Raw genomic sequence first — 18,948 nt, forward strand, 5'->3', positions numbered from 1 at the left:
TCTGTGACAATCCTTTCCTCCTCTCCATTGAAATCTCGTTCTATGTGTTTACATAAATATTAAAATAAGCGATGGGTAGATCTTTTTGTTGCTTGGCTTTTGAAAATTTCTATGTTTTCATTGATCAATGCACTTTTGAGTGCGCTGAAGGTAAGTTCGCAGGTAAGGATGAGGACAGGATCCAGGGAAAAGGTCAGATTTGATGACTACCCTTGTTTCTTTAGAAACAAAGTCTTTACAAAAATCAATGAGTTTTCTACATCAGTACAATTTTTTACATTAACTTGTACCTCAGGCTGTTAAAAGTCATTTTTTGCCTCCTGTATGCTTCTGCATTAAAGGCTCTGGCGTGTGATCATTTAAAGACTATCTATGGTTGTTCTGGAAGAGCTATGTTTTGCAAATAAAACTTCATTTTCTGTAACCTACTATTACTTTTTTGTTTCCTTTTAGAAACTTGGATGCAATTCAGGTGCAGGTTCATCCTGTAAACCCTGGGATGACCTCCAATTCCATTGTATCACTGCCTTTCATTACACTGACTCCCAAGATAAATTTTCTTCCCAAATGTGATTTGTCCATGTTGGCTTTGTGATCAGGCTGCATATGCTAGTCCTATTTCAGCAATCATTTTGTATTGTAGCAAGGCCATTTGCTTTCATAGGGATTCCTCTCCCAAGCTACCTCTAATGACCTCCCTTTCCTAAACTGTATGCTCCTGTACTACTTATCACTGGTTCCGTTCTTTAAAATTTTCAAGTTCCACAGAATTCATGATCAGTCTGGTTCATCTTTCCAGAACTGTACCTGTCAGTACTCTTCTATTTTGTGTATCAAATTTAATATTTATGTGTATAATGCATAAGTTTATTGAAACTGTTTTACTTTTAAAGTGACAATTTTGTTGGATTGCAGCAAAAAGAAGTCATTAGCCCTCCTGATTCAATACATCTAAAAATTAAGCAATGAAAATAAATGGCATTTTATTTATTTAATTTTACAATTTAATCTATGCAACACTTCAAGAAACAACTACATGGTGTTGTATATTAGGAACTGTTGACATTCTACTGAATTAAGTACAACATTTTGGTTTTTTATGCTTCTTGAGGTGGTAATGAGAAAAAAAGTTTTTAAAAAATGTGTGCCTTGCTGTATTTCTTATACCATTTATTAAAAAGCTGCTTTCACAGTAAAATTATGTTGGTCTGAAAGGAGGAAATAGCAAGGTTAAGATATGTGAATAATTTCTGTATATATGTATAACCAAGTGCAAACATTGATGTATAATGACAGTATAAAATGCTTTCATGTTTGTGTTGTCCAGTGATGTGGAAAATATAAGCCTTAAAAATATTAGATTGCATGGTAATTAGAATTGGCATAATAAACATAGTTTATTGGGGAATAAAAAGCAGAACTGGTGATCTGTTTTACCTGCGTTCCAAGAACAGAATTCTTTCTCAAACTACTGAAGAATATGTTTTTGTTTGCAAATATTCCCTAGAGACACACGATTCCATAGATGGTGAAGATTTGTATTACCTGGCTCACAGGTAAAGAACCTTTTCATTAAAGATTCTTCAGGTCTTTTGGGCCAAACAAGGAGACACAAATATTTAGTAGTTTAAACTAGTAAACTGCCAATCGCAGTGGTGGAGATGATCAAGCACACTTTTACAGCAGATCTTTTCTTTGTTTGTAATTAACAGTTTGCTGTCTGATTCTTAAAATTCCATTCATTTACATAATCATATTGAATAAGCTTTATATATATTTATATAGACACTTTCACAGCTGGCTACTTCAGTGACTCAGACTGTACATTTTACATGTTTTTACCTTGTGCTGAAACTATATTGGGTGGCCAAAACAAGCCAGACAGCTTTATAACCTATCTCTGCAAACATGGCATTCATCTCCTAAAAACACTACCGGGAAGGGATGTCAGGGAAGTTAAAAAGCAAGGAATGCTCTCCCATACCACCTTTTATCACTATTTTTCCAAGTATATAAATGTTTTTACAAAAAGCTTCAACATTCTTCTTCCTTTAAAAAATGTGCATCAGTTTTACAAGCTTAGTTAGTAGCTTAGAGGAACTATAGTGACCAGATGATATATTCATACAACACTGAAGGAACAGATATTTTAAAAAACCCTCATGTTTTCCAAATTATTAACAGCTTCCTATTACTGCAAGAAACAAATTATTTATCTCTCAATTTAAATTTTCATTGCATAGCCTTGAGTAGGCTATGATGGGGGTAGGGCAGCAGAAACAACTCTTAGCTTAAAGAAAAGTGTAAATAATAAGAAGCAATTTTTAACAAAGCCTTCTGAATCCATATAGTTTTTTGCTCTTGCATATCTTGTATCATGTACAAATCTAATAGGCTAATCTATAATTACCTAAAATGTATAACTGTATAACTAAAGATCACTTTAATATATTTAAAATATTTTTTGAATTATATACAAAGTAATTTGGAATATAGCTCCCGATTTTAGTAAAATATTTACAGTGACAATTATGTTCATCTATGAATTATTTCAAACATGATTTTAAAAATTGACTTGACATGGGAATTGAGTTTGGAATCATTCTTTTTTTACTCCCTAGCATTTTCTGATCTATATTGTATTTTTTTTAAACTTACTTTGACGATAATCATGCCTTTCACTATGATGACAGGAAAACTAACAAGTCAGAGGCTTTTCAGATCTGTCACCTCACCCAACAGCCTGTGCAGAACTCCATCAATTCCTTGTACCAGTCTATCAGGTCATTTGCCACAAATTCGCTTTTTTCCTGGGGGAAAATAGTAGTACTTGTCAAATCAATAAACCACATGTTCATCATACAATATCTGGAATATTATATGGCCACAACTCAAATTTCTGTGGTTCCTTTCTGAGAGATGCTGAATGTTTTAATTTAACTAGTATTCCCAGATCTGTATTATTTGGTCTCATGAGATAAAGTCATCATTTTTATGACTATGACACAAGACCCATCATTATCAACTATTCTTTTTTTGGCACAGTTAGAAGCTTTACCCTTTTTAATTTTTCCTCTCAGAATATATTGGACATCGTTGTCAATAAAAATTGACTTCTAAAGGAAAAGAAATCTCTGATATATACTCTACAGGATTTGTTCATGTCTTAGTATACATCATATGATCATGGCCAAATTGTGCCTAGAACTCGCAAGGAGTTCTAGTGCTAACTCCCTAAAGAAAAACATTGATATAGTGTAAAATTAATGTTACTGTACCAATATTACCTCTAAGATCAGCCCATACATAGACTCCTGTATAGACCCTGTTCCCTGCTGGTGAAATTCTCTTGTGGTGTAGAAGCACGCTGCAAGCTTTCTGCAGCATTCATCCCCACCTAAAGTTCCGTAGGCTGCTTTTTATTCCACACACTCCCTGGCTCATGCTTGAACAACATCTGCAATGTGTGAGGAGGCCATTTGACAGCAATGGCCCTGACATGTGGATCTCCCTTTCCTGCCTGCTTCACATTCCTTCCACGGAGAGACAGAGCTCTCCAGCTCTAAGCAAAGGGAATGCACGCTAACACTGATGGTAAAACATATGCCTAGGACTACGATTTAAAAGGTGTTTTGTAATCACAGTAGTTTATATATGGATAGCCTTGTAAACCATGTCCCCAGTCTTTCTCACTTAATGGTTTGCCTTTTTCCCAAGGTAAGTTAAAGAGTTTTTGTGGAACAGTGCTTCTGCACCTTTGTTACAGTAAGAGAAATTTGAGTGGTATCTCTATGTCCTTATGGTTGGTTGTGCTGTTCATTGTATACATGTGTACATGTAAGTATACAAACACAGACACAGATACTGAAATTTTTCCTGTTTGTTTCACAATAAGCTCAAATAAAGAGTCGCTGTCAGTTAGACGGCATCTCGACCTTCCTCCTTGGTGACAGGATCCACGGGTTACATAGCCTCCTGAGTCACATATTTTAGAATTTTATTCCAGTTGCGCCCCGTGTTTAGCAAAACAACATATTTTGACTAAAATGCATCTGGTAAAAGGGCTGCTTTTTTTCTTTTTGGCTTGAAGAAATCAGGAACAATGTTGTAAAGGTTCCTGTGCTGCAGTGCACAGAAAAGGGGTTATTAATGTTTAGGCCAGACCGTACTCATACTTGGCTCGAGAGGATTAACGGGGATGTCACATCCTTAGCCAAGTCAATCTCCTTCATTGACAAGTTCCTACAAACTTATTCCTAATAAAAGTATCACTTTGAGAGGGATTTTGGCCAACAAATGACATCTGATCTATTGCCTTCCGTGCTGTGCTTCTAATTTTTCAGACTCACGCTCTCTTTTATACCTTTTCTCCTAACCTGGATCGCCTACATTTTTCATGTGACTACTGTTTGCCTAGTAAATGCATGTTCATCCCTGATTTTAGAAATATTTTTAAGGACTAGATCATAAATGAACTTGGCATCACTTAGGTCTGTGCACTGGATGAATTCTAAGTGCTTCAGTGCTTTAAAAATTGAATTTCCTATGCGACAGCAAGTAGTATTACTTTATTTCTGCGGAGTGGGGAAATAAGCTAAGTTAAAAGTGAAGTTAGAATTGTATAAACCAGTAATTTCAGTGTACAAATATTACTGGGATATTGTAGTTATTGTCAAACTAATAATTAAAAATACAAGAAGTAGAGAATTACATCATACTTAAAGAATATGGTATGGAAAAGAACAGTTAGACATGTAAAGGGTTTTACCTCTGCTTTATATTGACGTCATCTCTGTGACATTCTGGGTTTGCAAATGGAAGTGAAAATAATTTTTAAAAACACATGCAATTTCAAAAAGATTTTTCTCTTTCTTAGAATTACTGTGAGGATGTTTTAAATGCAGCAAGGATCCATTTGTAGCGTTTTCCAAAGAAACATGAGTGACAGGGAAAGGGGAACATATTTGACAAGATTTCAAGCAATAGTGGAAAAACACAAACCATTCTTGATGCATTTCATTTGCAGAATGAAAAAAAAACATCTGGAAGACTGATACTGAGCATCAACCATCTACCCCAAAACTATCCTTTTTTTTTTTTTAGGGAGAGAAAAATGCTACTGGAAATAACGTGCCCTCAGGTGAGGTGGTATGGCAATTTTTCATACAGTCTACTGTATACCTACATATATACCTGAACTTCTGCTCTGTAGCTCTTGAATCAAAAGTCTGATCCCAGAATTGCTTTTAGAGGGCATGGGTTTTGTTGTTTCTTCAGGACCGAATTTGGGCTGAGCAACATCTACCTCTAAGCTTGAAAATGAAGCTGCAACAAATGAAGTTGTAGCAAGCAGATTTTAAATAGTACACACTGGCAGACAAAAAATTATAAACGGAAAAGAAAACAAAAAAGCAATCTTTCTGTAAATCCTGGTGATCCCCTGCCAGTAGTTTAATCAAGAATACTCTAAGCTTTGTGGGATTATGATAGTTCTATTAACTGATCATTATTTATCCTGACATACTGATGCCAGACAGATCTATGTCTCTCTATATTTTTTGCTTTACTTACCTCAAAGTAGGGCTTTTCAAAGTGCTGAAAAGATTATGGAAATGTCTTTTCAATGGTTAAAATTGTGGCACAAATTAAAAAAAAAAAACAAAACACCTCACAGCTCTGTTGGGTTGCTGAGAATCTGTGCCAGCCCAGATGATCAGTGATGCTTTTGACCATATTTTGTGGAGGCAAAGTCTTTAAAAACTTTTCATGCACACAGTTCTCTATTTTCCACTATTAATATGACTACTAAAGAAAGCTTCCCCTGTAAGGGGAGTTTGCCTTAAATAAGAACATAAATGTTTCTCAAACCTGTTGCTGCTCATTTTACATATTCCTGCATCTCTTACCCTCTGGTCTTCTGAGTTGAACAGTTCTCTACCTGTACCTTTTCTTCTTGCACAATTCAGCAACTAAAGGAAGGGTTTGCAATTTATGTTTGTAACAGGCAATTTACAGGTAATGTTCTGAAAGGTGGGCAAGTGACAGGCAGAACAACAGGGGCTTGGAGTAAAGAGAAGGTGGCTGGTAGGTATGTAATGCTGCAGCTGTGCCGGGTAAGCTGGAGGGAGGATTTGGATCTGCAAATGTCATGCTGGCTGATGACTGAACAAGAAGAGAGAAGCTGAGGAGGAGGTGGAGCTTCAAGGATAGTTGATGGGAACTAGCTCTCATTAAAATATTCGTAGAATGATAGGAGCGTACACTGTATTGAAACAGATTTCTCTCTATTGCTAGACTTGTTATTGCAAACTGTAAAGTGATGCTATTCACGAATACTCATTTTTCTGAATCTGCTGTTCAGTATGCCAAGCATATCAATCAGATGTACCATTGTCAGTTAATTAACATTTGATTGCATTAAACATAGGGTGTTGAAAAGGAGGTTTCTTCTTGGAGAGGGAGGGGTATCTATGTGTGAGTTCTTTGGCCGTCAATTGTGAGTAAAGTTAAATTGTAATCTCTGTGTACATATTTTTGTGCTACTCACCACTTTTACAACCACAGTAAGAGGGAAAGACAAAGGCAGTAAGTATATCAGCACCTTAGCCATATAACCTACATACTAGATTTTCATATGTAGAACATCATCCGGAAATGTAAAGGTCATCATATTAGACAAGTGTAGAAGAAGAAAAGAAAAGAAAAGAAAAGAAAAGAAAAGAAAAGAAAAGAAAAGAAAAGAGAAGAGAAGAGAAGAGAAGAGAAGAGAAGAGAAGAGAAGAGAAGAGAAGAGAAAAGAAAAGAAAAGAAAAGAAAAGAAAAGAAAAGAAAAGAAAAGAAAAGAAAAGAAAAGAAAAGAAAAGAAAAGAAAAGAAAAGAAAAGAAAAGAAAAGAAAAGAAAAGAAAAGAAGGAAAGGAAAGAAAGGAAAGAAAGGAAGGAGGAAGGGAAAGGGACGGAAGAATGGAGGGAGGGGGAGAGGGAAAGCTGAGTTACACCTATAGGATATATCTATAACTATTTGATGGCATTTTGTAACACAACAGACCTGATAGTATTCAAAATAATGAATGGTTTGGTTAAGACAAATCTGTCTTTCTTCTTCTCCCAGCCACATAACACCAAGTCACTCATGGAAATGGATTGGTAGTGAATTTAGACATGATGGAAGGAGACACTGTACTCCTTTGGATGACATATAATTAATCTGTGGAATTTCATTTCTACAAGGAATTACTGAGTCCAATAGCTTAGTGGGATTGTAAAGGAGTCTAAATATAGAATAGGCAGCTGTGCTAAGATAGCAGGTGAGTTCAGACTAATGGCAGTGGAGAGCAAACTTCAGTCTCCATGATGAAAACTGTTGTCCACTGAAAGAACAGGGGAAATTTCCCAAACCCAATGCAAAAATGGCCAAAGCAAGATGGAAGATTTCTGCCTTTCTCTGAGGCAATCAAAAATGGGCCACTGACAGACACAAGGCACATAGAAAAAGCATAGAAAATGCCTCTGTTTCTTCTCTTTCCTCTTCATTGCCCTGTTGAGAATGAAGATGTGATGTCAGAAACAAATTATTTCAATTACTTGACAAGCTATTGTGCTGCAGCATAAGAAATTATCTCAAATGTGATTTTGTGGATAACTGTAACCAGCTTTCCATATGCCATATGCAACATATACATGGTTACCTAGAAGGAGTTAACTGTGATAAATTATATTTCAATAAAGAAAACACTCATATTTCAGGCCAGTTGGGTAACAACATTTCAGAAGAATAATCCTTCTTTAATAATATACTTTGATGGAGGAATGATCATAAGCACATCAGCAGAACTCAGTTCTTTCCACGAGGACTGTCATCTTAAACTGCTCTATACAATGAATCACCTTGTCAATTAAAGTGTGAAATGGAAAACCTGTTTTCTAACTCATCCGATATAACGACATTTACAACAACATGTTTGAGGTGATAAACCAACAATAATAATTATATTTCTCTTAGAGTTCCATTGTACTTTGAAAGTTTTATGCAATCATATGCTCTTTTTTTTTGCTTCAAGAAAATTTTATACCGGGACTTTTACTTTATTGGTCTTTAAAATAAGCCAGGAGGGAAACCACATTTTGCATACAACTGGAGCTCTTAATTTTAACATTTTCTTAGAAGAAACTATATTGTTTCAATTGCAAGCCAACTTATATATCCTTATCCGAAGATTCAGGTGGTTCGTTTAGAATATGATATACATTAAAATCATTTTCCTGTGGTTTTTCAATGGTGATCAATAATATTTATCTTTCCTGATCCTTATCATGACAGTAAACAGACTAATGAAATATCTTTGAACGTATTTCTTAAGCTTAGTCAAATTAAAAAGATATGAAGAAAGTCCATGTTAATCTTAGAAATCTACATTCTAATAACTATATTTTATCATATGCTCATGAAGTTTGTGGAAGGATAAAAAAGAAAGCAGTTTCAGGAACATCCTTCCAGTCACTCTTGCCATTACCAGAACCATGTTCTTGGCTTGCCCTGTCTCACCTACTGCAACTGGCATCTCTGAACAGGGGCCGAGATTTCATCAAAACAGATCTGCAGCTGAACCCTGGCCTCTGTGAACAGGGGCTGAGATTTCATCCAGCTCTTCTAAAAAGCAGGTTTGACGTGACATTTTTAGAGGTATTAGAACTGCAGTTATTTAGTATCTGCAACAAACACATATAGATCTGGTGCTGTAGAAAAATGGGCCTCTGGGGAAAAGCTTGACTTTCAGTACTGAATATGTGTGTTGAGCTGGAAAACAAAGGCTTAAGAACATGGGATGAACTTCCCGGACACTCTGGTGAACAGCAGCTGACAGTCTTTAATAGGAAGGAATGAAATGACAGGTCAGGAGCTCGGAAAGTACAATTTGATAAGTGATGTATATGAGCCAGCACATGGAGAAGAGAAGATTTGATGAGGCTTCTGCACAACCAAGAAAAACATTTCTCAAGGTAGGTGTGGGCTACTAACAGAATTATTGTAACTGCTACAGTTATATACTTCCATCTGTAATGTACTCAGTTGGTAAATATATCATTCTTACAATATTATTTGCTGAAATATCAGTTTGGATAAAAATGTCCTTATCTTATGCTTCATTACCAATGGGGCCTCACAACAAAATGTTCAAATGAACATCTCATTTATTTTCCCCAATGCTTCTTCTTTTATGACTATTTTGTTGCACAAAAGGTAAAAATAGACTAGGTTTTGAAAGAGTATCTGTTTGCTATTAAAAAGAGAAAACAAACAGCAACTCACTAACACTTCCTCTCTACTCCTACTTGCAAATAGACACATGAACAATTCTCATAGAACAAATTTAAAAAGAAGCAAAATTACATAGTATACAGTTCTTCCATTTATGCCCATTTACACTTAAAAACAGGTCTGAAGTCCTTAAATGTCATTTCATTGTGAAAATATTAGTGAACGGAAGCCAAGCTGTTCCTACATAAGGATCCATAAATACCGGTTCTGGAGAGGGAGCTATTGCTGCTTCATTTACTCGTAACGCCTGTGCCATAAAGCAGGATACAGACTCTCATTGTCTGTTTTGCCTATCAGGAAATTCTGTTCTCAGCCCAGAGGACATGATTAGAATGAAACGGGGAAAAGGTCCCTGAGTATTTCTTCCTTTGCAGTGTTGGAAAGTGGAAGTTGGATAGTGAGGTCTTGTATTCGCTAGGGCAAAGCAATGTATAAATAAACAAATAAGTGGTGATACAAGTATGGGAAACTGGATGAGACTAGGAAATAGTCACTTAAAATGGCAGTATTGTTATGACGTAAAAAAATGCCACTATGGCCCCATAAATAGCCAGTCTTATGCAAAATACTTTTCCCTTACATAGATGGAAACTAAGAAGCAACTAATCTGAACTCATTAAAGTGCTAATAAAGTGGCATGAATCTGCCTATAGAATCAGAGGGCCAGCACCTGTTTGAAGTGGCAAATGACTGAAAAAAAATTGCAGCATCTTTCCTTAGCCCAAATCCTTAAACATGTTTACATACTGTATGCTTAAAAAAGGCATAGTGATTTCTTTGTGCTACAGCAGTTTCATCCAGACTATACTCATCATATGTAAATACTATTGTTAAAGTAACAATCTGGCATTTTAAACATGATAAGATAGCTGTGGTGCTGCATATTACGTACTACTACTGTACTGGACAGGAAGGGTTTCATTATTTCATTCTGGATATAGAAATCTGCTTCAAGGTCCAGTTAGAAATAGAAGGTTTTTAACTTATTTCATAACCAAATCTTTACATTTTATTTATTTAATAGTTCTTCAAATTTGAGTATTGAGTTCTATAGCAAAATGCACACTTAAAAGGTAATGCAAATGCCTGTGTTCTCAAGAAATTCTACCAGTTAAATAATAAATTAACTAGCTACATTTTTTAAATTGTGCAGCAATTTGTGATTTGCTGTCAATACAAGATTTTGCAGAACTTAGATCCTTTTCACAACTGAAGTTGCTAAGTGCACAGTGCAAATGACAAATGGCCCTTCAGCACTGGCTAACGACAGAGACTCAGCTTCTTTGTAGCGTACCATGTATTCTAGGATACAAACATGAAAAAAAGAAAGTAATGACAGAAAAAGACCTTTAAATGGATCACTCAGATAAATCCACCAGATTAGATGATGGAATGGTGCCTGGATTTGAATTCCTGGACATTTTGTGAGACTAAGTTTTTTATTTTTTTTTTAAGACAGAAAAATGGAATAGGTATTGCACTATTAATTTGTTTCACAATCTGTGAGTTAGGAGTATTTACATAATGCAGAAAGGCTTAGTTTTTATTTGTGTAAAAACAAAAGCTTTAATGTTTTTATGTATTTAATACTCTGTGTATTTCTAGTGCTTGTATATGAACTCTGGGCAGCTGAATAATTTAGTGATTCCAAAAACTGTGCACTTACTTTTCCTGTCTCAAACAGTACTGGCCTCTTTGCTCTCACCGCAGCTAGACAAGCCCATACTTTTGCAGAGAACAGAAAACTCTTGCCCCCCTCCCTTTTTAAAGGCACAGACAGCTGAAAGTAAATACACTGGAGAAAGTGTAAAAAGTAGTGTGTCTCAAAAAGAGGACTCTTGTGGGGGCTCCACAGCAATAGCAGAAGGATTACTGTCTTTGCTCACACTGAAGCAACCTTGAATTTTCTTAAAATCAAGTCCAGTAAGGCCAATATCCAAGTTCTGAGATTGCCCAGAGGGAAAGGTTTGTCAGACTATAATCTTTGTGGAAAAGTTGTTCCTTGACCTTTTTTGCCACTATATGTCTATGGCAGCATAGGGAGGTCAAAAGTGCACTAGTTGTTAGCACCAAAGATGAAGCTTAACCAGACACTGAGAGCAATGATTGTCAAATGGCTCCATTTGCAAGACAAGAAGTGTATCCTTAGCAGAGCAAGGGAGATGAAAGAGATTATTTTCTAGGGGTCACATTTGTTCTTCTTCTCTGACCTCTCTCAAGATCGCAAAAGAAGTGGTAAGAGTTTTCTATAGCAAAGAGGTGCCACAAAGAAAACGGGACTGTGCTTTCCTCCTCTCTTCTCTTCTAGTTTTCCAGCCATGATTAAGCTCTGTTCTGCCTTTCTTTCTTTCTCTTTCATAAGAGCCTAGTGAAAGCATAATAATTGAATAGAGAAATTAAAAGGACAGGTTCAAGTGCCTGTAATTTTACATTTTAAAGCCCTTCTCAGAACCTGGAAATGAGTTTGGGCTATGGTTTGGAGCTTTTGTTTGTTTCTTGTACTCCTTCCCCCTGTTTCTGTCATTAGTACCAGTATGGCGGCAGCACCTAGGAGCCTTAGCCATGGGTCTGTGAGGTACTGAAAATAAATAAGCTGTTTCTGTTTTCCATTTCCAGCTTCCCTCTGTTTTTTATTGACTATAGTGTGAAATGAACTTATCTGATTTAATTTCTGGTTCCCATAAACCCCACTCCATTCAAAGTGTCAGAATATTTCAGGGAACAGGTGGATTGCAATGCCATCTTTATTCCATCCCTTGGTTGGCAGGCCTCACTCCACCAGGGTACAAATACAAAATCTTGCATGAAGAGAGACTCTTTTAATAGGTACTCAGAGCTCTGAAGATACTGCAATGATACTATAGTAATTTATAGAAGTATCCTAGTGATTGGAAACTGCTTCTTTGATTCCTCTTAGAAGAAGGCAAAACACATCCAAAAGCTATTCTAGCTCTAGAAAGCTGAGGTTTTGAACTTGAAATAAAAAATAAATTTTTGACCTATCACTGAAGTCTTCAGGTTATCATACATCGATAAGATGAATTATTTGTCATCCAAAATAATGTGCCTTTTTTTATAAGTAGTGAGTATGAAGCTCATCACTTCTCAACTCTTTGATAAAAGATTAGGATGGTGGATAAATGAAAGCGTTATTATAAGGCACAGTGTGACGTATTTACTGATTTTTGTACTTCTCTACTGTGACCTAAAAATCAAGTTTGACCTAATTTTTCAAGATCAAGGAGAGGGAAAAGAGAAATTCTATGCAGAGGGAACTTGGAAATATGTTTCAAAGCAAATGACTGGAAATATAGAATAAAACTCCCTAAGTTACCACAAAAAAAATAGCTATTGATTGCATTTTGGAATACTCCCATCTTGACAGAGTAGTTAACTATCCAGATGTCACTTGATAAACATCTCCATAGTGGGAAGCTCAAATTATGGCCAAACAACCCAAAGCTATGCAAAAATTTTAAAAAAATGCAGTAAGTCAGTAGGATATAAGGCTAAGAAAAGAGAAGAAATTCTGACGGTAATGGGCTACTTTGTTTAGCTTCAAATGGGTTTTCATGTACCTTTGCAAAGTTCTCTGTCGTAGCATGGATTCTGGGATTATTTTTCTTATTACTTTAATTTATGTTTTACTGTCAGTCATCAATGTTTGTTCAACATGTGGAAAAGTTCTATTTAAACATTCCCTCAAGCTACTTGGCTAAACTTGCTAACTGTTCGGTGCCTCAGAGGATAAATTATTGAAATCTAAGCAGATTAATACCTCATGCTTATTCCCATGGCTAATGCACAATTTTGCAGTTGGAATACGAGTTTCAAGCCAAAATTTTAAGCAATGAAAAATTCTGCCTGCCTTATAAAGTCAACAGGTTCAAGTTGCCTTTTCAGTTTGGGAGGAGCCCTTAAGAATCCCTTAATGTGAGAGGGATGGGCTGGTCGCCTCTGTGAGCCCATTGAGCAGCTTTTCAGTAACTAAAACTCAAGCAATCTGACTCCCTAGTTAAAAAGATAACCTAGAATAGGAGAAGATCTTTAAAGTATTTAACTTTGTTCTTGAATACATCAGGTAATGTTCTTCTGAAGTGAAAAAAAAATCATCTTTAATGGGTTAAAAGTGACACTACTTTATTCCAATTTGAGCTACTTCAAAACATTGTTTTCCTGATAGTTAGAAACTTTCTTCTAATTTATTTTCTGCGAACAAAATCTTTATCAACAAGATACTGATGACAGTTATTATATATAAAATATTTTATAGCTGAGACACAGCATCCTTCTGTCTTGTTTAATCAAAAATATTAAATGGATGTTAAAAGTCTTCAGTGCTGTAGGTGCCACATTTCCTTAATTCTGTTAACCCTTGCCCTCTCTAACAATTGTGCCCTACTTCTTCCTGTCAACAGCAACTATTTGTCTCACTGCTTACAATTCACGTTACAAGCTCTTACGTTATGACATTCGATATCCAGGCTGACAAAGAACAGTCCTTTTTTTCCTTTATCCTAGATAGGTATCTTCTAAGAAGTTTTAGAATTTCACAGTAAACCCCCAATGTCTTAAAGTTCCCTTATAAATACTCTCTCATTTCCCTTCAAGGAAACAGGGGGGGAAGAAAATAACAGAAACTAATCCATTCTTACAAAACCAAGATCTGAGTAGAGAAACACCTCTGCAGTTCTGCTGTGGGCACTGTTGGTTCCCTCCCCAGCCAGCCCTAAAAGCAAGAAAGAACATGGTGATCTAGTGTAAAATAACTGAATGTAGGTCTCAAAATTTGGGGATCTCAATCCATATCTGAATCTTGAAAGAAGAGAGTTGTTTTTCAGAAATTCTGATTAGCTCCTATTTAAATGACAGCTTTCAAATTAGGACATGTAGATTGAATTTAGGCTCCTAAACCTGAAATACCTAACTTAGGTGCCCAAAAATCATTAAATCTGATGATCTGAATGCTTTGTAGAGCTGTCAGAAAACTTTTAAGTATCAAGTGCAATATTAAATATAGCTTTCAACAGAAAAATTACTTGTGGCCCTGCCTCTCCTGTTCTCTCTCTCTCTTTCTACACTTTTAGACTCAAAGACCATCCTTCATTTTAGCAATGTAGTGTTAAGCAAAACTCAACATGTAGCTCAACACTACTGTAATACAAACTGGCTTGTGATACGGACTGTGCTTCCAGCAATGAGTACAAAATACCGTACTTAGCACATTTTTTTTTGTCCCTCTTCTCTTCAAACTTCTGCAAAGCACATTTTAAAGAGCAGGCATGACCTGGCTCATTGTCCTCAGCATCTTTTATAAACTCAGCAGAACCATGGAGAACAAGTACAAAAAAAACATGCCTCTGCCTTGACACATCAGAAAGAAACAAGAATACCACGGTGACTGACCTGAGCATTATGGAGGTATGTTATAAACCAGAGCCAGGATGAATGTTAGGTTAAAGTGGAACACAGGAGGTTCCACTTAAATTTGAGGAAAAACTTCTTTACGGTGAGGGTGACTGAACACTGGAACAGGCTGCCCAGAGAGGTTGTGGAGTCTCCTTCTCTGGAGACATTCAAAACCCGCCTGGACGTGTTCCTGTGTGATATGGTCTAGGCAATCCTGCCCCGGCAGGGGGATTGGACTAGATGATCTTTCAAGGTCCCTTCCAATCCCTAACATTCTGTGATTCTGTGATTCTGTGAATTACCTCAGAAAGAGTTGAGTGACAAATAGCAATGATTAATTTAATAGGAAAAAAAAGTTATGCAAAATGTATCAAACCTAATGAAGATCCTACTGCAATTATTTCCTTGTGCTTGCTAAATCTTTCAAGATCCAGATGCTCTTCCAATAATTAATTGTATAACTTATCATGCTTCTCTGATTTAATTTTCAATTATTTGCTTTGGAGAAAGGAAGTACTCAAGTTGGTTTGGGTTTTTAAGTGAAACAGTAGTTTTTCAAATACAGAGGTTACAGCTTACATTATATTTTAATTATACACTGCTTTCTAGAAAGTAAGTCATTGCACAAAACTCAATATAACTGGCCATTCTGCACCCAGGAAGGTTACTGGTGGAATGACCGGCATGCAGTAGGCTAGAACTGAAGTATGTTACCCAGGTAATATAGACTTCATGCAAAGAATCAATGATCTGCTTGGTGTCTATTATGATAATATACTCCTAAAAAAGTAAAAGCATAATATGATACCAGGAGTGAAATTAATAAGGCCTGCTTGTTCTGAAAGATAATAAGAGTATATGACTTTAATAAAATACCTAGTGTCCTGACTGCATATAAACAAACTCATTGATTATAACCATTTACATATGGCCTATATTTACAGGAAAGGCTAAGAAAACAGAAAGAACGTGCATTGTCTTCGTAGGGACAGGTGCCATTCAAATTTTTAAGTCATCACTTGATACCAGGTGATGTTGACACTATAGTTAAAACGTGCTTGGAGCTAACTTAAATGTTCAAGGTGTTTTTGTTTTAACTTCAGCAGGGGATGAAAGTTCAGCTTTAAAATCCAGGAAAAAACATCTGCTTTCATTGCACTCCTAATGCAAAAGGCTGAGGATTTAAACCCAGGTCTTTTGTACTACATGCCCATACAGTTCAATAAGTGTCTTAACTGGTGCAGGGCTATGCTCACAGTCTTTGTCCTTGTGAATATTTAATAATACAACAGGCACAACTAACAAGGATTTCCCTTCCAAAATCCTTGCAGCCTTGTGGCTATAGCACTAGCCAAACAGTTAAAAATGAAGGTTGAAGTCTCCTCAGGCAGAGTAATTTAAACTGTCTGCCATATTTGAGGAGTGGTCTTATCACAAAGGTATTGTAGATAGGATGGTATTTTCTTTTGAAAGAAGACCAGTCATCACAATTGTTGCTGAGTCTTTAGGGAAAAAAACAGTTTCCCAACATATCATAAAGCATCTTCCGTTTAGCAGGATGATGTATAAAACTCTCTCCCTTGTTTTGGGAAGACTTTATTTGAAAGGTATTTCTTCAGTCATGTGGCCAGGCTATTAGCTGAAAATATTGCCAAATTTTTCTTCAAAATTATGAATGTATTTGCTGTCATTGTGATTATTCTTTTACTGTATCTTTATCAAAACTGATACTACATATTGTATCCATGAGATGATAAACTATTTTTAGTGGACAAGTAAAACAAATAACTGTTTATTTTCCAGTAAAGTGGTGGGGAGTTTTGTTTTGTTTGTTTTGGTGTGTTGGTTTTTTTTTTTTTTAATTAATTACTTGTTCTGACAATGCTAAGAGAATGGAATCTATCTTTCTGGTATATTGAGGAAACACTATGTAAAAGATTTTTAGATTGTTTTGAAATTCCTATTCAGAGCACAAGCTCATATGCAATGGTATACCATCACAGTGTCCAAAAAAGCCACTGTAAATGGAATAATCTTAAAGCTTAATAAAACAAGCAGAAGTTAATCATCTGATTAAGCTGGTGGCCTGCCTAGATATAAAAGCTTCTCACGGAATTTGTATATAAATTCTATATTCCCAGTACCAGAAGAATAATATTTACTTCACTGCAGTTAGGCCTCTTTAACAGAAGGGGAAATAAAGCACAAAAATTGGCATTGGGGAATGAATACATGAGCAGTTGTACTGAATCTATATGAGGTGAGCAGTGACAGAACAGCTATAAGCAACGTTCAGTAATAAGAAGAGTTTTATGTTAATGTTTCTTGGCCTGCTTTTGAGGAAGTCTATGTCAACGATCTTAATGGCAGATTTAGACTCTGCTCTTGTAAATCACTCTGGCTGTAAATAAGAATCTGTGTATGTGAATGTCTTCACTGGATTGGGACCACTAAGTGTTGTATTTTTTCTGGAAAGATTATGACACACTTCAAACTGTAAATCTGAATACATTTGGATACCAGTCAGGCAGTTCTAACACCAGCAAAACTCTCACTGACTTGAAAGGAGTTTTGTCTGTGTAGAGAAGAGGATTAGCCCCTCACATAGTTATTTCCTCAGAGAAAATATTAATGGAATGAGACATGATAGATTTCTTCTGAATTTAATTTTATTTGCTCAAAACAGTTTTTTCCTATTTGGTATTTCCACATCCATATAAACTCTTTGTGTTATCACATATGTCTGAAGTCCATTGAACTAAGGATCTTCGTTCTACCTTTAAATCTACATCACACAGAGCAACGTTGGGTTCTTATCTATCTTGACACTGTTTTCCAGATTTTTAAAATGCTATTAATTTATCATTAATGAGAATAACCCATATCAGCTGTGGCATAGCTACTTCTGAGAACTGTGTGCTGACAATACGTCAAGTTCACTTGGTGGGAAGCTTCACAGATTCTGTAGAACTGGTGTATTTATAAACGATAGGTGTATCTCCACTTCCTAGCTGATGCCTTACTGAAGGCAATGAAACAAATAAAAAGAACTAGTGCCTTCCTTGGCAGACTCAATCAACAGAGCTGTTTTCTGGACTGAGAAAATTAAAGCCATGATAGAAAATATCCGATAACACAGGTAACAGGCTACTGTATTTGAGAGTCTCGTGTAGAGACTCAGCGGACTGAACTAATACCATAGGAAAGAAGTGTTTTGAACTGCAGCAATAATCTTCATTTAATATATACATGAGGAATTTAGCATTAATAACATGGCTTTTATTCAAGTCTAGAAAGGACAGAGCAACCATTGCAGAAATTTCCAATCTGAATGCCAGTTTTGCTCTGAAAACAGTCAATTCAGTCTGTGAACTGGACAAGTAGTAATGGGTAAAATTGGACAATTGCTACTAATTCTGCTATGTAGATCAAGAGAGGATTTCAGCCTCCAAATTATCTTTCAAAAGTACTACTTTGGCATGAGAACAGAGAATTTGATTCATGTCATGCTTTGAGAAGAGTAGGTAATGGGAAAGCTGTAGAAGTTAGGAAGTAAAACATTTTTAATGTTTTGAATGTGCACTGGCTTTCCTACACCATGGCACATGCACCCCCTCAAAACACGATTATCAAACTAAAAATTAACAGAAAACTTAAATGAGTGGTTGCATGTGCACCAAACTCCAATGGCGTAGTGTTTACTCTTGCATAGGCACCAAACTCACATGCTTATCTTACTATATAAAAGATGGTTCCTAGAGCAAAATTAAGAGAAACTAAATGAAAACATTGCTTTATGTGTAGAGGATGAAGAATAACTTCCCTGTAATTCCCTCCCGCTTTAAGAGGTTTTTACCTCTGCCAGAAGTGCCTATAACAAATCCCTGCTTGTTTCCTTTCCAAGCTTCCTGAAAATCTTAGTTGCAGGCCCTCTGGTTTCACAGGAGAAAAGCTATTACTTTGTTCTCTGAAGGGAGGCCCAGAAAAGAATACTTGAACTTTGCATCATCTTGCTGCAACACATGCAATCAATACCTATCATTGCCCCATAAGCTTTACTCAGTTTCATTTCGTCTATTCACTCTGTAACACCATTAGTTCTACAGTGCATTTTTTTTCTTCATGTGGAAAAATAATTACATCATGCAAATATTGCTCTTCTGGTGCTAGGCACTTTGTATTTCTGTTGGAATTTCAAGATAAGCAGCATAAACATCAGCCA

The 18,948-nt window shown here is 36.0% G+C and overlaps 1 protein-coding gene across 1 annotated transcript in view; it reads left to right on the top strand.

Moving 5' to 3' along the window:
* Positions 1-1,414, top strand: part of AKAP6 (A-kinase anchoring protein 6) — a 255,963-nt gene extending 254,549 nt beyond the window's left edge. The window contains exon 14 of the mRNA XM_068397672.1: positions 454-1,414. The gene's annotated coding sequence lies outside the window, so the exon portion shown is untranslated. The remainder of the gene's footprint in view (positions 1-453) is intronic.
* The last annotated feature ends 17,534 nt before the right edge of the window (positions 1,415-18,948 follow it).

This window comes from Nyctibius grandis, chromosome 4 (assembly GCF_013368605.1).
Source record: "Nyctibius grandis isolate bNycGra1 chromosome 4, bNycGra1.pri, whole genome shotgun sequence".
NCBI classification, from domain to species: Eukaryota; Metazoa; Chordata; class Aves; order Nyctibiiformes; family Nyctibiidae; genus Nyctibius; species Nyctibius grandis.